This window comes from Podarcis raffonei, chromosome 13 (assembly GCF_027172205.1).
Source record: "Podarcis raffonei isolate rPodRaf1 chromosome 13, rPodRaf1.pri, whole genome shotgun sequence".
NCBI lineage: Eukaryota > Metazoa > Chordata > Lepidosauria > Squamata > Lacertidae > Podarcis > Podarcis raffonei.
Window position 1 is genome coordinate 3,539,128 of NC_070614.1, and position 22,080 is coordinate 3,561,207.

General features: G+C 43.4%; 2 long non-coding RNA genes across 3 annotated transcripts; one reads left to right on the forward strand and one right to left on the reverse strand.

The window, feature by feature from the left end:
- The first annotated feature begins 4,107 nt into the window (after positions 1-4,107).
- LOC128400109 (uncharacterized) lies at positions 4,108-14,827 on the forward strand. 2 transcript variants are annotated; one of them, XR_008327308.1, is made up of 3 exons: positions 4,108-4,460; positions 9,310-9,431; positions 14,540-14,827. It is a non-coding gene; the product is annotated as an uncharacterized LOC128400109 (long non-coding RNA). The 2 variants fall into 2 exon arrangements; XR_008327309.1 differs by lacking the exons at positions 4,108-4,460; positions 9,310-9,431 and adding an exon at positions 11,733-11,936.
- Positions 9,409-11,552, reverse strand: LOC128400110 (uncharacterized). The gene is made up of 2 exons (XR_008327310.1): positions 11,374-11,552; positions 9,409-9,556 (listed from the first exon to the last, which is right to left on the reverse strand). It is a non-coding gene; the product is annotated as an uncharacterized LOC128400110 (long non-coding RNA).
- Positions 14,828-22,080: the final 7,253 nt, after the last annotated feature.

The window sequence follows — 22,080 nt, forward strand, 5'->3', positions numbered from 1 at the left end:
AGGAAGCTCAATGCTCTATAGTTGCATTTGTTCAGCATTCTCAGATTCTTCACAAGTCAGTGCTATGCCTGGAAATTCTTTCTGTAAACATTCTCCTTTCAACAAGACAACCTCTACCAACACATAAAGAAAGGTTTATTTGATGCCAACCACATGTTCTCCCTGATTCTCTAATAGTTAACTAGGAAAGCTTCTCAGAACTGCATGAGTTTCTCCTGGGATCATAGGCCCAGCCAGCCTGTCCATGAGGTGGGGTGAAGCAGCTGCCTCGGGCGGCACAAGATGCAGAGCCCCTGCAGGTGCCTCCCTCGCCCTGCAGCCAGTGGAGAAGTGGCGCCCATTTCCAGCAAGATCTTGCATCTCTGGGAAGACAAATGCCCTTTCCCTGGAGAGCTGAGGGGTGAAAGCCAGGACTGCATGGAAAGTTTGCTAGACAAAGACCTATGGCTCACTGAGCAACAAGTTTTGTCTCATCAAGAAGAGGGGGGGGCACATGTGCATACACAATACTCCAGCTAAATAAATATACTAGTTTGTGTCAACTATGCTGAAATATGGGTATATGGGGCAATATATACGTGCCTTGTGGGACATCTTCAGGAGAAGACAGGGCTAAGGAGTAAACCTTACACAAATTCGGAGTGGAGTCCCTAAGACGGTTGGGTGGCACCTTGTATGCCTTCTTCTGACAACTCCTGCAGCCAAACTGGTGCCAAATGTATTGTTCTGCTTTCTTTTAGACTACAAAATGCTACCCAGCCTCCGCATGAATACCTGCCAGGAGGGCTTGGCCACTGTTGTCCCTACGCTAAGGGACATCCCATAACATAGTCTATTCCAGCATGGTCTGTATCAGATTTCCATTCCATGTCTAGAATGCTTCAGTACATCTGAAATAAAATATATGATAGAAAGCTTTCCCCATCTCATATCTCCTAAAATCTTTTACAGATCACTGCCACTTTGGTTCCATAAACTCATCCCCAGGGTCCACTACCCTACCTTATAAAAAGCATTATTCAAAATAGCAGTTTGCATGACCCATTAAGGAAGACATTAACACAATACAATTCAAAATAGTAACCATTAATTTCACCTTCACTCAAAACCCAAATAAAACTATTTTGTTTACTTAATTCAGCAAAACTGATCAATTTGAGTCACTGAGACTAACTTTTCAAAGTCGGATCCAGTTTTGTCAACTTTCCAAAGTCTAATAGTTCTGATCACCTTCAGTGCCCCCCTGCTTCTCAGCGCCCCCTAAGTAATCCCACTGCCCCACAGGGAGCAGCACAGCCCACCTGGGGAAGCAATGTCCTAAATCATGCTAGAAGCGAACAGCAGAATACAGCCCTAAACAATAAGCTCTCCTATAGGTTAAAACACAGGTCTATACATCAAACTAAACTAATATGGTTCAAAACTTAGGCTTATAGTGCAATCCTCACCTCCAGATCTGTGCTGGCCGAGGTGATGAAGACAAGACAGCTGACCCTCCACCAGCCCCCTCCTGCCAGGAGGGCTTGGCCACTGCTGTGCCCGATTCAAAGTCTTGACTTTGGATTCAAAGTCCTGCGGATCCCCAAAGGCCCTGGTCCTCTGCTCTCTCAGCTGCACAAACCTACAGCTAGGGCAGCAAAAACAAACCACCCCACACCTGCCCCCCTCGCCCGCAGGAGCAGCAGGGCTCCAGATGCGGCTGCTCCCCAGCCAGAGTTAGGATTGCTGGATTACTCCCAATCCTCTTTCACCCCACCTGTGGCTGCTATGGACACGACTGTGATGTCACTGTGGTGTCATCAGTTATTACATCAACTAAGTCCTGGCAGCCAGTGTGAACTAGGAAACTGTTTTCCATGCCCTTCCATTTGCACCAGTGATCTCGTCAGCGCTCCAAACCAGCTCCGCAAAGTAGTGCGAGGCTTAATCACATGGCGGGGAAGGAGGCGGCAACGGGGTCCCAGGGGCGTCTCTGATGTGGCCTTACGGGCACCATTTGCAGCCGGGGAGCGGCCGCCCCATCCGCGTGAGCGCGCAAGCAGGGCTGGGGGCTGAGGCGCCAATGGAGGGGAGATGAAGGGCCTGCCAAGACCTCGAGCACCAGAGAGCCGCTCCCGGTTTCGCGGGGGGGGGGGGCTCGGCCGGGGGCGGCAGCCCTTTTGTCCGCAGGATGGAAGCGGTGTCACCGGCCAGCCCCATTACCGGGGCGCCTGGGCTCCGCCGCAACAGGTGGATGTTCGGCCCAGAAGACCGGAGGGGAAGCGCGCCCGGGGAAAGTCCCGACACAAACGGCGGAGACGGCGGGGTCTTCCTGCCCCCTCCTGCCCCCCCCCCGCCTGCAAGGAAATGAACAAGACCTGTTGGACGGCGAGCGCCTCAGGCAGCAGCCCGGGAACCGGGAGCCGAGGGGGAGAGAGGGCGGAGGGGGCGGCGGAGGACCGGCGGGCTCCTGCTCCCCGCGAGGCGGCCAGGGCGCTTCGCGGGCTTCTCAGCTCAGCCCCATTGCCGCCGAGGGGCGCCCGGAGCGGGGCAGCCACGCGCCCAGGAAGGCGCCCCCGGGGGAGCGGGACGGGGCGGCGGCTCCTTCTTTTCCTCCGCTCGGGCTGAAGCGCCGAGGGCCCCGCAGCCCGGCTTGGTGTCTCCCCCTCGGGGGCGGCAGAGCGCGGCAACTCACCTGCTGCTGCGCCGCCGTCCGTGCGAGACACCAGAGAGGCGGCGGCGGCGGCAGCGTCTGGCTCTCTCGGGGCTGAGCAAATGAATGGGAGCGGGAGGGGAGAGAGAGAGGGGGGCGGCCGCCAGGACGGGCCGCCCCGCCCCGAGCTGGAGCTGCCGGGAGGCAGGAAGGGAACCTGAGGCAGAGCGGGCGGGGCGCGCGGAGGAAGACCTGGGCCGGCGGGCTGAGGCGGCGGGATCCTGCTTTGCTTGGTCCTGTCTCTGGCTCAGGAGCAGCTACTTTGTTGGGGGCGCGGCTGTTTCGAGGCGGGGGGTGGCCTTGTTGTTGTTTTAAGAAAGCAGACTGCTGGGGTCATGGGGGGGGGTCCCCGCGGGATATGCCGAAAATGTGCCGGGCTTTACCCCGCAAAAGTTCATCTCGACGACAGCTCGGGGAGCCGGAATGAGATGCTTCGTTGCTGCTACAGAGAATCAGCTCGGCTGCTTGGTTGGCAACACCGGGAACTTGGAGAGTGTTGGCTTCACCACCTGCCAAATATTTTTCTCTCTCCCTCCCCTTTATAATTTTGGTTTTGTTCACCATCCAGCTTGATGAAAAGCCCCGGGGAACAGCATTAAAGCTTCCCAGGATCATCATCATTATTAAATTTATATACCGCCCTTCATCTAACCTCTCCATTCTGAAGGAAATCAGCCCTGAGTGCTCCCTGGAAGGACAGATCGTGAAGCTGAGGCTCCAAGACTTTGGCCACCTCATGAATCGAGAAGACTCCCTGGAAAAGACCCTGATGTTGGGAAAGATGGAGGGCGCAAGGAGAAGGGGATCACAGAGGACGAGATGGTGGGACAGTGTTCTTGAAGCTACCAGCATGAGTTTGACCAAACTGTGGGAGGCAGTGGAAGACAGGAGGGCCTGGCGTGCTCTGGTCCAGGGGGTCACGAAGAGGCGGACACGACTAAACGACTAAACAACAACACCCTTCATCTGAAGATCACAAGGCAGTATAAAAACATAAAATGCATTACATAGTAACAAACAAAACAATACCCTCCCCCCCCCATTTTCTGACAGGAAATAAAAAAGAGCCCCCTAATGTGGGTTTTTGCATTTTTCTTGAGGGTCCCAGCAACCTAAAAGGTAACTCTGCTTCAGGAACAAACATCCACATTTATTATTATCTGGAACACCTTAATAAATATTACACTGGTCAACAACAAATTTGTTGTCTGCGTTTTTTCAGCTGATTTAGGACGAATCTGATGCACTGAATCCAAAAATCACATTGGTTTTGCTCAGTCAGGTCAAGTTTTTGAGTTATGGCCACATGTCATTTTTTTACGTTTTTGTTCACATGTACGCTTGTGTGGAGCATTTTAGAAGAAGTTGGTGGGGGTAAAATGCCATGTCGAATAATTGTTTTGATTGGAAAAAACAATTTAATTAGAGTACTTGCTATAAATTGGCGTTAATTTTGTTAAGTAGAATTAAAGGCATTTAAAGCCATATTCTGATTCTTATTTTCATAATTCACAATCTAAAATGTGCAGTCGTTCAATAACAGTATCTGTCATCTGACATTTGACTCACCAAAAAGTAAGACATTTTTGTTAGGTTAATATGTAATCAGGGTTGGGCAGAGGCTGGGAAAAGCTGGTGCTGATGTAATGTATACCAAAGTTTTGCCTTTAATTATTTATTCAGCAGATCCCAGCAAAGCAGTAATTGATACTGAGGATCCAATTTTAATTCTGAGAATGAAATGAAATTCACAACACTTTAATTTCAGGTAAATCCACGGGGTATGTTTGCACTTAGTTGAATGCTTTAAAGCAAAAAGATGAAAGAGAAATGTGTTCATGTGGGAAATGTGAGAGCAGTGTTGCCAGCTGACTACCAGCCTGGCTTGCAGCTGCAAAAAACTCAGCAAGCAAAACTTTTCCTAGTGCAGAGACATTGACTCTTTCTCATGTCTGGCTGTAGTGAGAGGCACAGCACCCGTGGCAGGCTGAAACTTATATGAAAGCCACTGGTGGGGCAGTGAGTGATGGGCTTGGATATGGTGAGCTCAGGTCCACATCCTCACTCAGTGGCGTAGCATGGGGGGCCATGGCCCCAGGTGAAAATTTCTGAGGTTGCACTCCCATGGAGCTGCTGGGAGGCAAGCCATGCCTGGGCTGGGCCACCTGGGCTAGGCCTTCAGGGCTGGGGCACAGACACGTGCCCCATCCCTGAGCCAAGAGGGAGGGGGAGGCCGCCACTCACTGAGGAGGGAGGGACTGCCTTGACTAGATGCTGGCCAGCGAAGCGACTGACCATTGCCCAGTCTACCAGGGGTGCGCAACACTTACCCTGCCCCAGGCACTGGCAACCCATGCTATGTCCTGTCCTCACTTACCGTATTTTTTGCTCTATAAGACTCACTTTTTCCCTCCTAAAAAGGGGAAATGTGTGTGCGTCTTATGGAGCAAGTGCAGGCTGCACAGCTATCCCAGAAGCCAGAACAGCAAGAGGGATTGCTGCTTTCACTGCACAGTGATCCCTCTTGCTATTCTGGCTTCTGAGATTCAGAATATATTTTTTCATGTTTTCCTCCTCCAAAAACTAGCTGCGCCTTGTGGTCTGGTGCGTCTTATAGAGCGAAAAATATGGTGCCTATGTAACTCTGAGTATCCTTGAGGAAGCCGCCTTTCACAGCTTATAGCACATTGTGTTTAATGTTAGGATACTACCACACACATAGTGATTGCGGCATGCTCACACAGCTCTGATTCCCATTCAGCAACTGTAGGGATCTTAGACTGTCTCCAACTTCTGAGGACAACTGGGGTGGGGGGCTGTCACTTGTGTGATGACAGGACGTACAGAGGAGCTGGGGTTGAGCCAAAAGTGGTGGCAGCGTGGCTTCAATGGCCAGTGGTGCCAGTGGCTCCTCCTCCTCCCCCCTCCCCCCATGGGCCGGGGGCTGCTTCCCTGCTCCTTGCCCTCCATGGCAGGAGGAAGAGGAAGAGCCAGCCACGGAAGCTGTGCCATGCTTAGCTGGGTGCTTGGCCTCCTCTGCCCCATTTGAACATTGGGGGGGGGGGCTTGGCCCATAGGAGATGGTGCCCCTGGACTCCAGTATTTTACGTATTAAAGCCTGGCATCAACTATTGCATACAATACACTTGTGAGGGGAGACAGATTTTGTGCTGGCCGTCAGGCAATGTTTTATTCCATCTGCCTCGCCCTTTCCTCCAGTCTTAGAAGCCTTTCCCAGACCATGTGTACTATTATATTCTGGTGGATCATTGAATATTACTTTATTTGATATAAGTTGTTTATTTTAAAGTTAGGTTTTTATTATGACTTTTTTGTGCAGTATTGGATCAGATGATTATCAGTTGTGTGATCTTTTTGTATTTTGTTGTTTCTTCAGCTTGTAAACCACCTTGTGCATAGTAATATAGAAGGGAGGTGGTATACCAGTTAAAAGTGAACTGAACTGAACTGAACAGAACTGAAAGCAAATCATAAAAAGGGAGGGAGAACCAAAAACGAACAAACTGCTTTATCTCACAACCTGCTGGGCCCACACTGGTGCGGTGGGGCAAAAGGTGGAAAGGGTCATGTTTTCATTTTTTTAAATTTTTTATATAAAATTTTTATTAGGGTTTTTACATTACAAAATAGAAAAAGAAAAAATACAAAATAAAAATAATTAAAAACAATCAATCTTTTCATCACATTATTTTTCATTAACTTATTTCCCGGACCTCCTCTTACATCCCCTTTTTGTATTCCAGTTCAATTTATTAACGTAGCAGTTTCTTTCCCTCTTTATTCTACCCAGATCTTTAATCTTAAGTTATTATAACATTAGATTTTTACTTATAAAAAACCGTTTTTTCATGTTCTTTTATACCATTACAGCTAGAAACCACTTAATTTCAATCCAACATCATTCTAACATTCATTTATTTTACAATATTTCTGTAAATAGTCTTTAAATTTCTTCCAGTCTTCTTCCACCGACTCTTCTCCCTGATCTCGAATTCTGCCAGTCATTTCCACCAATTCCATATAGTCCATCACCTTCATCTGCCACTCTTCCAGGGGGGGGTCATGTTTTCATTTTTAATGGTGGGGGAGAGTTTATCTTGCATTGGCTCCAGTGGGAGGGAAATAAACCACAGTGCAGTTTGTCTCCTGTTCTGGGGATGTGTTGGGTGAATAGGATGGTTGTGGGTCCACAGTGTCTGTCTCCAAACACTTCATTTTTGCCCTCTCCAATGCTGAAGGGGCACTGGCTGAAGGAAGGACACAGAGATAGAGAAGGAGATCCAAACTTATACACTAGATGGAGAACTCTCTCACCCTCCTTGGAGAGATCTGAAGAATACTATGGCCCCAGCAATGACCTTCCAGGAACCATAGAATTGAAGCCTAAGACTGCCTCCTATTTTCAGTGAAAATGGTTTTCTTGGGTTGTAATCCTATGGCAGGGGAGCTGGAATGATCTCCAAATGTAGTCTATTTGCCTATCGATTGCCGTGCCAGATTTTCACTGGCAGAGTAAAAGTGAGGAGTCAGAGACTCCTCCATCCACTTAGCACAGTTTTTAAAAAGAGTTTGAAAGAAAGGAGAGGGAGATTTAGACCAGCTCAGAATGTGGTCTATATCTCCCCCTAGTTTGGGCATCCTGGAGCATCACAATGGCTTTGGAGTCATGAGATCCAGGCCATTTCCCAGTCCTCCCCCAACAGGATCATCTTTGGCCTTACCAGCATTGAGGGGCCACAGAATGACCATAAATTTCCCCCTCCACTTTCTGCTGATGGAACACCTTTCATCAGCACACAATCATAACTGGATTCTGCCCAATCAGCAGTGCAGAGAAAGGACACCCTGGGCTGTTGTTTTTCACAGTGATTTTCTTCACACACACACACACACACACACACCTGCTGTGCAGACAGGAAAACGATTGGAACAAACCTGAGCACTGATGCCATGCAGGTTTTGGTTTAGAAGCACTGCATATATAGAGTGACAGATACAAAACACATTTTCGCACCTCACACATAGAGCAATGGATTTGGTACAGCCTGTTCCTACTCTCTCTTTTCTAGTCTTATATATCGGTACCTGCTGGCACAGGTATAAAAGCAGTCAGGGTACAATCAGCACAGGGGGAATAAGCAACAGCCCAACTGATCTGCCAGTTTATGGGGCAATATTGCCACAAACCAGAATGCCACTAATAGAATTGCCCCATGCTGAACTAACGGTGCTAGCAAATCTAATATCGTGTCCAGAGAAGTTCTCAGAAATGAAAATAAAGCACTGGTACATTGTAGATGGTTAGAGGCTGGCAGTCTAAGAACATCTTTGTTTCAAGTGCCCCCAATTCATTTTAAATTCCCACTCAATGTCCTGTTTATCTCAGTGAATTAAATAGGAAGCCTCCCACAGCTTAGGGGTGGAAGGTACATTCTCTTTGGTTTTTCTCATGTCCAATTGCTTATGCATGCCTCAACTCTTTGTCAACTCATGTTTAAAAACACATCCCTTTGTCTGCTGGAGCCAGTGAATGCACTTCTTGATTAAACTGTTCAACAAATGTAGTGTGAAGTAATTTTCTGTGAATATTTATTTAGCAACAGTGTCTTATACATTCCTTTATGATTTGTGAGATTTTTACAAGGTAGCTTATTATCCTATCTCTGCCTCTCTTTGTTCTTTTTTTCTCAACATCCACATTCTTTCAGAATTCTAGTTAAAGAAACAAATAATTTAGCAAGGACTCTATACTGAAACAGCAGAGTGGAATTTTAAAGCTCCCAAATGGCTGCACATTTTATTTATTTGACATTAACATGATAAATGCTTTAAAACATGTTTTTGATGAACGATATAAAATGATTAATAAATTAATTGGAAGAGAAACAACACCCTAATTGACATCAATTAACACTGGAAGAACACTTGCCACCAGTAGTTGCCTTGCCATGCCATGCGCTCTCCTATCCCATAATCTCTCTAATGCTTGGGTCATGCATTAGACTAAACTTCTAGATAATAATCTAAAAGCGACAGTAGGCAAATGTGTTTATTCACTTTAGATAAAGTGAAGAAAGAATTGAGCAAGTTTTCAAATACATCAAAATCAGACATAATATGATTCTACATGGTTGCTTTTCCTTTGATGATATTGAGCATTAGTTGTTGCTAAAGGGCCAGCTTGATTACTTGTAATTTTACCCATACTTTTACCCTAAATAATAATGTCCTGCAGATCAGCAGGATTCATGATCTTCTGCTGCACAATTTGTCTGCCCACTGCCTTCCCACAGAACTGCTCTGTTCCGCTTGGCTAATGCATGTACATCTATCAGGCAGGGATCTTCCATGCCCATTGATCCTGAAGAGTGTGGAGATCTTGATGACTTGGGACTTGGGAAAAGACAGGGAAACTTTTTGGAATAAGCGTAAACAACAGCTGCCCATCATTCCCAACTCATTCATTTCAGCAGGAATTTTTCCCATTAGGGAATGTGCATTGGCTCAGTAATTACTATTTATTATGCTTACGAACAACCAAAACCCAAAGAAAGAAAGATCATGAACACCTCCTATGTTTCTCTCTTGTGTTTCAGAATGGACCTTCTACTGCCCAATCACAGGTACACTAAAATTCAAGATTTCACCATTGTATCCTATAGCCAGCTTCAAAAAAACAAAAAATGGCTTCAAAATGAACCAGAAAGTCTCTTTGATAGTAAGTGTGTTGCAGTATAGATTTCGTTGTTGTTGCTGGCATCCATCTGTGTCAAGAGAAAGTGGGGTGTTTCTCCAGGGGTGAAGTCAATCCGTTGTGTTGCAACAATCTTGTGTTATCTATGGCTCGAATGGAAAGGCCAGGGGAAAATGTTTAAAATGCTTATTGTCTATCTTGAGCTGGGAATGGCTTTACTTTCCTGCCTACATTTGACAATTCCATCACTACAGTCAGCTCACAGCTTGCATGGGGGCTGTGTTCCAGGAAATTGTGTGTATAGTAAGAAAACCCCTAAAAGCACCTCCATGCCACCACCCCTGCCTTTCCAAAGCCTGTGTGCTGAGCAGGCCTTGCTTAACAGGCTCTGGCAGGCTCCCATGTCATCTTGCGGGAGGATCCCACAGCCCAGTAAGCAAGTCTGAGAGCCCACCTTGCACACGTTTAACTTGTGCGGTATCAGCTGGCCAGCCGCAGAGCGTGTGAAGCTGCAATTGCACAGGTTAAATGTGCACAAGCTATGATTTGACTGTATTGATGTTGATCCATTGCCTAATGTTAGTAAATCCCAATTCCCATTCTTTATCCAACAAACCAACCCATCTATTTAAAATGTGGAGAAGTAGAGTTTTAAATAAGTGCACCAGATGTTGGAACAGAACAGACGTAAATTATGCATGGGGGGGGGAATCTACAGTTGTTTTCAAGGCTGCCAAATCCAAGCTTTCATCTCAGTTTATAAACCTAGCATTTTATCATCTCTGACACGTGCTGTGGTCATCCACCCTCCTCCTGCTTTTGAAAATGTACGTAGGCCTTGCAAACCCACACAGTCTTTCTGCTAGGACCTGCTGAAGATTCAGCACATGGGATACCTTACATACGCAGCTGTTTTTTAGTTCATGATTATAAGACACCAATGGGCAACCTCTGGCCCACGGCCCGAATTATGCTCTGCTGGGCTCTAATTTGGCCCACGAGGTCTCTCCCCAACCACACACACCTGCCCTACACCTGACGTCATATGCATTGTCAGGTGCAGAGCAGGTAAGCACACAGTTGCAAAGGAGAAATCAGGAGCCTTAAAATGCACTCCTGGCGGATCCTTGACAAGTAGGCTTTTTACGTGTGACACCAAATGCAAGCTCCTCTGGGATTGAGTCCACTCTGGAGCTTCCAGTATGAGGCTTGGTGTTGATCATCTAATATTAATAATCTTTTTAGCTTTGCAGAAGTCTGTTATTAACAGGTAGCAAAGATAAATGAGCTTAAAACAGATCTCTGAGGTGGTAGAAGTAAACCCACAAAGCTCTTGAGAGAATTCCTGAATTCATTTAGAAAGGCAGTGCAACTTCGTTGCACACATTTGTCCAAATTTTGAAAGAAGCATGGGATTATGAGCAACTGGAGCTAAACAAATGTACAGAAATAAATTTAATTAAAACTATTTATATTTATATCCTTCCTTTTCCCCAAAACTAGAGCTCAGGGTAGCTCAGAAAAATGAAAACAAATGTGTAAAACACAGAAAGCGCTCTCTCTCTCTGTGTGTGTGATAATAGTTAAAAAGGAATTAAACAGAATTAAAACAATATTAGAACAGATATATAAAATCTAGTAGAAAACAGCACCACACTATTAAAAACCCTTTCCTTAAAACAGTCAGTTCCCAAGAGCCTGTAGGAATAAAAGTCTTCACCTGCTGGTGGATGGGCAACAAGGAGGGAGCCAGTCCAGCCTCTCTAGGGAGGAAGTTCCAAAGTTATCTGGGAGTCGCCACCAAGAAGGCCCTTCCCACGTCCCCACCTAATGTGCCTGTGGCGGTGGTGGGGCAGAGAGAGGCTTCCCCCCAAGATCTTAGAGCTTGGGCAGGTTCATATGAAGGAATATGATCGTTCAAAAATCCCAACTGCAATATGTAGCAAATGAAGTTTGACTTTCATACCTCAACTGAAATGGCTTGTATGTTTGTGTAGGTTGGTGGGTGGGGGAGGCTTTGTGGCAAGCCTGAACACACCCACACAGGTCTGCTTCTGTCACATCTAGTTATCACTTCAGTAAGATAACATGCTTTGGAGGCATTTATGACCTAGCTAACTCTGTGTCATGATGTCATCCTGCAGCTCATAGCTCAGGATTATGACATCAGTAATGAAGTTAGCAAATTCTTTGAAAGAGTTCAAGTCACCAGTAGTTCCTTAGCCTGGTTCCTTATTTAGTAGAATTATAGACTTGGAAGGGACCACAAGGGTCATCTAGTCCACCCCTGCAATGCAGTAATCTTTCACCCAACGTTGCAGGTGACCTATTTCATGTGGAGAGAAGCTATTCAAAGTTACTCAAGGGACCACACTAGAAGCTTGGAGGAATTATCTTTATCCTGAGCTCCATGAAAAGTTGTCATCTACCTCCCTGCATTCAGGAATATTATTATTGTGGAACGTATGGACCCTGCAGCACTGACAAAACTGACAAACGTGGGGAGAATTAGACATAGTGGGAAGGCAGGTAAGTAATAATTTTGAAATTAATTCGGCATTAGTGGTTCAATCCCGAAAAAGATACTTGTGTTTTGGGGAAACACCCATCGATATATTTTCATCCAAACATGATAGGTCCTGGTGATCTCCCATATCCCCACTGTTAAGTTGTGGGTGAACATATCAGACGACACAGTGATTCTTCAAACAGCTCTTGTTTATTCACAGGCCAGGACAGAACTGAACTGAAGGGTTCAGTCAGCCTGCTTATATAGAGCTCCAGTACAATGTAACTGTAACAATTTTCTAAAACTATCCAATCACTGAACGTCACTTTTGATCCCTTATTTGCATAACTATCTACAGTATCCCCTGCTGGCCCAGGGTGAGAACTTTAGTACATAACAGCCACCCAGGCACTAGACAGTGGCGTAGCGTGGGTTGTCAGCACCCGGGGCAAGGCAAGTAATTTGCGCCCCCTAACCCGTGGATTTGCCCTAACCCCAGATGTTGCGCCCGGTGCGGCCGGCCCCCCCTGCACCCCCCACGCTACGCCACTGGCACTAGAGGCCTTGATTTAGGTCTCCTCCAGATCAGATCCTATACGGAAGACTAAATTAGCCTCTGCCATATTCAGAGCAATCTTTTTCTCCTCAAAGCATTCTGGGCACTGCAGTTCGTTAACGGTTGCTGGGAAATTTAACTCTGTGAGGGGTAAACTCCCATGTCCAGAGTTCTTGGAGGGAAAGAACGTGTTTTGAAACTGCTTCAGATGTATAGTGTGTTCACAGTTGTGGCAACCCCAATGCCCCAGAACTCGCATGAGAGGGCCATTGGTTTCCTTCCTACACAAATGTGTATAAAACATTCTAGATTCAGGTATTGTGTTGGTCTGATGCAGTCAAAATAAATAAATAAAAATGTCCAGTAGCACCTTAGAGACGACCAACTAAGTATCTGAAGAAGTGTGCATGCACACAAAAGCTTATACCCAGAACATACTTAGTTGGTCTCTAAGGTGCTACTGGACAATATTTTGTGTATAAAACATTTATTTTTCAGACAACCTTTAAAAATTAATTACTGCTATATCACAGACATATCCTCTGCTCTGTATTGGTTTCTGTGGAGGTTGATATGATGGGCGGAATGGACTGGGAAAGCAGTTAAATGGGCATTATGGACAGTCTGCAGTCTGTGGTGCAGTGGGGCTTGCTATGGCCAGGCCTGTTCCAGCATAAACACCTTTTTCATTTTCACCTTTTAGAATTTTCTAAGTTCTAGGACCAGAAGAGATCCTATCATTTCTGTTTTCAGGGAAAGAAAATAAGCTCCCTTAACCTGCAATATGTGCATCAGATCAAGAATTTACTGGTTCCCCCATCTTTTGGCTTGCTGGTCTAAAGTATTTATCTCGGTTTTGGTTCCTTTCATGTTCTTGTAGGATTTATAACCCATCTGATAAATGCAGTAGACAAAGAACATTCCATTTGGGGAAGAGAGGAACAGCTTGTCAGACACCCACAAAGATGTTATGAGAGGATTAATCCCAGTCCCCCAATTTCTCAGAACAGCATGCATGAAATCTAGCAATGTGTGTGGGGTCCTGGCAAAGCAGAATGCTCTGTGAATGTTGGCTCTTACACTAGGCAAAACATTTTTGAGTTATGAGAATTTTTTTTAACCTACTTCTAAGGCTTCTCATTTTGAAATGTCATTTTAACTGATCTGCAGTAGATCAAGAGGCTCATAATATGCAGGTAAGATGAACAATGGCTGTAACAGAGGCCAACATATGGTGTTCACTCGGTACTTGCCAGATGCTTAAGTGGTACATAGGAGTGGATGGTAGGAAATTGTTGCAATATCCTTCCATTTCAAAAGTCTAAATGTCTTCTTAAAATCGTTTTGTCCTTTTTTAAACAAGTGAACCAACCCAACAACAGTTTTAGGGCATCTATCCAACCTCAACTCTATACTGCTGCCCCCCACAATTTACTAAAACCTTCCACGGAAGCAGGAACTTAATGTTAAGTTCTCTCCTATCCTGTTTCCCCTTGTTTTCATTTTCATTTAAACCACTGTATAAACCAACAACTTGCCCATTGACCACTAATAATGAACCATATTTTGTAGATATTACTGCAAATTTATTGTGCTATTTTTGATGTGCAAATGACATCACAAAAGACTTGGTCTGTTTATTTGCATTATTTACTATTCCTATCATCCCTGTTTATAAAACCCAATAAAAAGTTGTTGTTGTTTAAAAAATGTTAAGTTCTACCTGTTATGTACTGAAGTTCTCACCCTGGGCCAGCGGGGGGTACTGTAGATAGTTATGCAAATAAGGGATCAAAAGTGACGTTCAGTGATTGGATAGTTTTAGAAAGTTGTTACAGTTACATGGTACTGGAGCTCTATATAAGCAGGCTGACTGAGCCCTTCAGTTCAGTTCTGTCCTGGCCTGTGAATAAACAAGAGCTGTTTGAAGAATCGCTGTGTCGTCTGATATGTTCACCCACAACTTAACACTACCTACTTCTGGCTTTCTATCCTGCAATGTCCTAGATCTTTTTCTCTGCTATTCTTAGAGCTACTCTTACTAAATATCCTGTTGGGTATTTTCAGGCCTTTCTCCAGCTGCACGTCAGAGAAGACAAGACGTGGCTCGGTGGCTTCATGTTCTGACTCTTAGGAACATGAGAAGCTGCCTTTTCTTGAGTCAGGCCCATCGCTCCAATGAGCTCAGTATGGTCTACACTGACTGGCAGCAGCTCTGCAGGGTTGCAGCAGGAGATGTCGGGGGCTGAATGTGGGACCTTCTACAATGCAAAGCCGATGCCCTCCCACTGAGCGATGACCCTTCCTCTATTTTCTGCAACGAGAGAAGACTCAATAAAGATCAGTTTCATATACTGTGAACTTGTCTATAGTTTCCTCCCCTTTCATATAATTCCTCATACAAACACTTCTGCAAACTTCTAAGCAAGGAGTGGGAAAAAAGTAGAAAATGTATGGAACAATTACTTGTTCCCAGTTTCTGAAATTATTTCTGTACTGTATTTTTTATTAAAGATTTCTTGGTTTACAAAAGTACAGTATGTGCAATGTCTATTTTTTCAAGTTACATTTTCTACAGATCAGTTTCATTTGTTGAGACATTAGTGTTACATAAGAAAGAAAAGGGGGAAAGAGGTGGGGGCCATGGTGAGTAGGAGCGGCGATGTTTCTATTTTACTTAAGGTATGTGTGGGGTTTTGTGTCAGCATCGCTTGTGCGGGTTCTCTTTACTATTCGCTTATGTTCCTTTGGTGGTGAGAGAGGTTGGGGTTGGACTAGGGTGCGGTTGCTTATTTGTGATTGGCTGTGGTGAACTTTGTTTTCATGTGTGAGTAGGGTGGGTGGGTGTTTTTGAATCAGGTTAGCCATATTGATTTGTATGCTTTTTGGTGGATTTTTGTCATTGTCTTTTTGGGCTGTGTATGTGATAAAAGGGAGCCATACTGGGGTGAAGGCATCTTCTTCCATTTGTCCCCGTGTCAGTTTCAGTTTATTGGTCAATTTTTCTAATAAGGATGTCTCCCATACTATTTGGTACCATTGCTCCATGCTTACTCCTGGCAGGTCTCTCCAATATCTGGCTATGATGTTTTTGGCTGCTGAGAGGAGGTAGGTTATGAGCTCTTTGTGATCCTCGTCGGTGAATGTTGACAGTTAGGGTGCTGTACTGTATTTGTAAAAAGATAGCTGCTGTTATATATTCAGTGGTCTGCATTTGCCTGAACTTGAGTTTGGACTAAGGAATCTGAGCCCATGTTCTGATTCGATACATGGTATCCAATCACAGAACATTTCAGGATTTGGGCCACTGCCATTGGCTCTTAAACTCTGAGTTATGATTCGTAGTTTGGGAGTTTAGACAGCCAATCATGTTGAGAGTGGGAGTGGCTCAGGCCTTCAGAAACGTATATAAGCAGTTGCTTTGCCTCTGTTGTCTAGTTCTGTTAGTTCAATAAAGGTTCTTGCTGTTATCACTGTGTCTCGCTTCGTGGGAACTTACCTACACTTAGCTGCCACTTCGCTTTTGCAGCTATTTTTGCATAGGCCTGCACTAACTATGCTGCTCCCTGCCTTTGGCCCTCACAGCTAAACCTCTCAACCAAAACCTTTGCAACCATCAAATCTATTTCCGTGGTCAGTGGGAGGGAAAAGGAAAGAGTTCTTAGAAAACTCCCAGAAAGAAAAACAGAGTTAAATCAAAATTGACCATTTAACCCAAAATATATCTGCAAATGTCATAACCATTTGTAGAAGAATAAAAAGAAAATTTCAAAAAGCTGCTGAGAAGTGCAGTAATTGAAACTATTGATCCTATTACTTTAGAACAGAAAGGATGCCCTCCTACAGATAACTTACCGGTATATTTTGGGGAGGGGGAGGTTGTGAGCAATCACCTATCACTTAAGGATGAATTCAGCCATCCTACACCTTGTCCAATGTGTACCTAATATCTAAGGAGCACTAATCTATATTTTGCCCTTGAGTTGTCATGAATAGCTATTTTAAGTCATAGTTCATTTTTTCTGTTTTAAGGATCATTCCAGTCGCAATGTTCCATGAGTATTGTACTCACATCCTCATCCGGCAGGTCATCAGGAAACATTGCTAAGACTTTGGAAAATGTTTGTTGAAATCTCTTATCTCCACTATTAGGACAGAACTAAGGGCTCTGCTTAAGAAGAGATCACCAGAAAGTCTATATGAAGCACAATTTCCTGATGTATTAATAACATGAGAAGCAAGGGAGGAAGCTGGATTGGCTGTGGTCCATTTAAAACAACATGCCCACAACCATATCACTGCAATGCATTCTCTCAAGGTATGGACATTGTGAGACGACTGCTTAAATGAATGGTGTGCCATTTTCCTGCAACCAGCGGAGTAAATGAGGGTTCAGATTTTGCTCTTATATATTCTCTAGTGTATGTTGTTGTCAGAAGTTTCTGCACATTGTTTAATGTGGCCAAGCAAGTGCAGCACTGAGTGTGCATCTAAACCTTAATGTTCTGGATCCTATAATTAACCCCTTTCACAGGTGTGGGTGAGAAATGAGAAGAGAGCCACCGACAAGAGCTGTGTTCCAAAAGAGATGGAGCCCAGCTCAAAGTGGGTGGGGCCAAAGGTATTCACAGCCACACTGAACATGCATGCAGTAACCAGTAAGATATAGCAATACATAGTGTCTCCACCTTTTAAAAGTTTCAGTCTATTTACCAGGTGGAAAAATCTAAATTGGAAACAGAATTGTTAGAACCCAAAACTAAGACTTTGTCAAAAATGTATAACTTGCTGCTGAAATGGAATACTCAGGATGAGACAGTTAAATCTGTAATGATTAAATGGGCACAAGACATTGGACATAATATTATGTTTGCTGACTGGGAACAGTTGTGGACCACTGGGATTAAATTTACGGCATGTAATGCCTTAAGAGAGAATATTATGAAAATGATGTACAGGTGGTATATGACCCCAGTCAAGCTTGCAAAAATCTATCATTTGCCCGATAACAGATGTTGGAAATGTAAGGAAAATGAAGGTACATTCTTTCACCTTTGGTGGACGTGCCTAGGATTAAGGCTTTCTGGGAAATGATATACAATGAGTTGAAAAAGGTATTTAAGTATACCTTCTTGAAGAAACCAGAGGCCTTTCTCCTGGGCATGGTCGGCCAAGTGGTGCCAAAGAAGGACAGAACGTTTTTTATGTATGCTACAACAGCAGCAAGAATACTCATCGCAAAGTATTGGAAGACGCAAGATTTACCCACTCTGGAAGAATGGCAGATGAAACTGATTGACTGTATGGGATTGGCAGAAATGACTGGCAGAATCCGTGACCAGGGAGAAGAGTCGGCAGAAGAAGATTGGAAAAAATTTAAGGACTATTTACAGAAATATTGTAAAATTAAGGATTGTTGAATGATGCTGGATTGAAATTGAGTGGTTTCTAGCTGTAATGATATAAAGGAATATGAAAAAAAAAGGATTGGTTAGAAAACAAGGTGTTTATAAGCTGTAATGCTTTAAGTTAAGGATTTGCTGAACAAATAATTTGAAATGGAATACAAGAAGGGGAGGTATGAGGAGGTCAGAGAAATATGTTATGGAAAAGTATGTATTATGAACTATATGGTTTTTTTAAAAAACTTTTTTGTTTGTTTTTTGTTTGCATAAAAATTGGAAACTTTAATAAATATCTCTTTAAAAAAGTTTCAGTCTATTTAAATTGTTAAATATTGTTAAATATTGAATTATTAAAGTCTATTTACGTTATTGATTATATGGAGGGCCCATCTACTGATTGTGTAATTGCCTCACACTATCAGCTGCCATCATTAGAAATTTCTGTTCCAGAAATCCTTGTGCAGACTGGTATTTCACTTAGCTAGACAGACAAAGCAGCAGGACTTTCTTCAAAGTAGCCATGCTTAGGATCACAGTGTTTTTTATTCTGTCCCTAAGTTTCTGGAACTGATTAACATTTTTCTATACATTCTCATGGCTTAAAAGCAACTTGAGGAAGCTGGAAAAGTTAGAACGCTGTCCCAAGATTATCTCAGCTACTTTTTCCAGCTGGGATAGAGCACTCCTTCTTTTCTCTTTTAGTGCCAAAAAAGGAAAACATTTGGATATCCAGATCACTGTTAATTTAAAGGACATCAGCTCAAGTGATCAGTGCTAATCTACTCATGATTTATGGCAGCCAAAAATAGCTTCTATCTTTTGCCATGAGAAGCTATATCTCTTAAGAATAGGGTGGGGTTTTTTTGTTACTCAAATTAAATCCCCGGTAGGGATGTTCACAAGCTCACATGCCTTTTGTAAGCTCAGGGACTGATAAAATTGGGTACTTTCCTCCTAAGTCCAACTGAAACCAATGGAATCTGTAGTGGGGTTAAATACTTTTTGCTCCATTTTGCTCTATTGGTAGACTTAAAATAGGAATAATAAGAAGAAATGCAAAACACCAATGCACAAGCAAAGCAGTTGTTATTCTGAAGTGTGTCTTTATCAACAGAACAAGATAAGGAAGCAGGTGATGAAAGACTGACCCTATTTTAAAGCATCAACTAGTAATCATTATTATTTACATTTTATGGAGCTTTAAATTTGATTACATTAACAGGAACTTACCCCCCTCCATACGCAATCCACCCTCCCCACGCTCTGTTTCTCTCTCCCAGTAGTAACCAGTAAAACCCAACAGCATACAGAGCTGCAGGCCACACAAAAGCAATTTTAAATAAAAACCAAGAAGCTCTAAATAACTTGTCCAATGGTTTCCAATCAGATAAAAACAGTTTCATACTTTACCACCAGATGAAGCAACTCTTCGTTATGTGAGGCAGGGTTATTGCTTTCCATCTCTGTGGGATCATGCCTTTGACCATTTCAGGATCCAGAGTTTGTGTGGCCCATTCCAGGTTCCCATTCTGATGGTAAACAGCCCAGAACCAGATGGAGAGCCGTAAGGTAAGTCATTCTTCAGCCGTCCACTTCATTACAATTTCCTAGGCATGCATTTTCTCCTTCCTTAGTGTAAAAGGTGGTCAAACATAAAGGTTTCTGAACTGAAAAATGAGGGCAATTCCCAGTTTATCATATAATATATAGACTGTTCTCGCCCATGCTCATATAGGAGACAGGTTTCAACTTTTCACCCATGTCACACATATGAATACTGCAATCCTATGCTCATTTACCTGGGAGTAAGTGTGATTGGAGTCAATGGGCCTTCGAAGTAGGCATGTATAAAATTGCACTGCATGAGAATAAAGTCAATATAAGCCTTATATCAGCCACCCTGCAAATCACTCCTGTAATAAATGCCTGATTAATGGGCCAAAGGTCTCCCATTTGCAAGCCTGTCCTCTTTGTAGACACAATGAAGCAATTGTTTGCATACTAATTAATCAATTTCTAGTCCTTAGGTGTGCTAGGTAGTTGTGTTACCCACCTGTGCTTCAGTTACAGTGTCAAATTTAAGTCAACAAGCTCACTTAATCTTTTTTGCTTCCTGTCTGCTACAGACGAGGACAACTGGGTTTCACCTTGCAATCCAACACTGCTGAAAAGGTAGCATTTTCAGGTACAGTAAATGAGCTTTGCTTTAGTAATAATTCTTCCAGTTCCCACCTGGGTTCAGACGGGAGAAGTGATTGAAGGAGGTGGGCTCTCTCCCTATCTATTTATACCTCCTATGCATTTTTCCATTCCTTTTATGGAAAGAAGCCAGAAAAACCTTTCCGCTTTGTCTGGTTCGATCATCAACTCAATTTAGCACAAAACAATGGCTTGAGCCTGAAACGCCAAGCAGAAGTCATGCTTCTTGAGGCCACATGAAATACAACAGGAAGCATTAACATTCCTGCTGAGGGAAATCACCACGATTCATAGACTTTTGAAGATAAATCTAGGGCTTGTCTAGTCCAGTTTATAACAGGATAACAGCTGTCTTTGGGGAGTGGATGTTAAAGCAGCTCTCTGGGACAGAAGTGCCTGGTAAGAGGCTGCTGTTTGCTTCCAGACACCTGACATGAGTCATTTGTATAAACAAAACCTTTTCACATCGCAAAAGTTGGAACTGAACAGCACCTGCTACTGCACTCCCGTCTCACAGCAGATGAAGCAAAACCAACGAGAGGCTATAGAAATAGGAAAAAAAAAATGGTTCCAGTTGTTGCACCTAAAACAAAAATTTTCTGAATTTGGAGGGAAGGGGACTAAGCTATTAGCCACAAGATTAAGAAAGAAAATAAATAAAACTATCATAACTGGCATTAAGGCTAAAATGGGAAATGAGATCTTCTCCACAAAACATATGTGAAGAGTTAAAAAAAATATATTTCCTGTTTGTATCATTCAAAATCCCCTCTTTCAGAAATGATTAAAAAAAATCTTAGTCCAATAAAAATACCAACTGTAAAGGACACAGAGGTAAAACATATGGAAACAGCAGTTACTGAAGAAGAAGTAATAGAAGTAAGAAAAAACCTAAAGGTGGGAAAGTCTCCCAGTTCTTCACTATTCTATAAAACATTTAAAGATCTAATAATTCCACATATGACTAAATTGTACAATGCATCTTAGCTGGCGACTCACTGCCAGAAACTCAAGAATTATACTAACATGTAAATATCATTCTCTGGTGGAATCTTATAGCCCAATTTCTCTACTTAATCTTGACTATAAAATCTTTACAACAATAATGGTTAACAGAACGAAAGCATTATTGGGAAATACCTCCACCTGGACCAAGCAGGTTTTGTTCCAGGACGCAAAATTACAGACCCAGTTAGAAAATTACTGAACTTAATATACCACAGCAAGCAGAAAACGTCAACGTTAGCCTGTCTATCATTAGATATATTTAAAGCATTTGATTGTGTAAAACCCAGGTATTTACCGGTAATTAAAGTGATAAAAAAAGTTTGGATTTGGCCCAAAATTCATTGGATTATTAGAGAACATTTATGACACATTTGCCACAATTAGGATAAATATTATAGACTCACAAAAATGTCAAAATGACTGTGGGACAAAGCAAGGGTGCCCACTGTCACCTTTATTATTTGCCGTAGTCTTGATTAGACTGTGCCAAATTCTGGCAGGAAAGGACATAATCAATGGAAAAGAATATATCCCAGGACTGTATGCAGATGATATTGTTTCACACACATCAGATCCAATCAACACCAGAAAACTATTCTTAATATTATTATTATTTTAATATTAATGATTTTCAATTTTATACATTTCAATAATTTTACAATCATTTTAACATTTCAAAACTTGACTTCCTTCCCCCTCTTTCTGCAATTAAATTTGCAACTGCTGTCCATGGATAAGTGGTATGAAGCAGTCTGGCAGACAGCTTTGTTGGAAAAGCTAACATGGAAACTGTGGGTAGCAAGAGGCCAAAAGAAAATATCCGCTCACTGGGTATACTCTTAGCTAAGCTTAACCAGGGGCAGGAGTGCCAGCTTGGCCCTGTGACCGTTGGGGCCTGGGGCCAGGGGTGCCATGCAGCCAGACTTTGTGGGGGGCTCAGGCACCCAGGGCCCCAGAGAGCCAGCACCTATGCCCAGGGGTCTTTGGTGAGGTCTA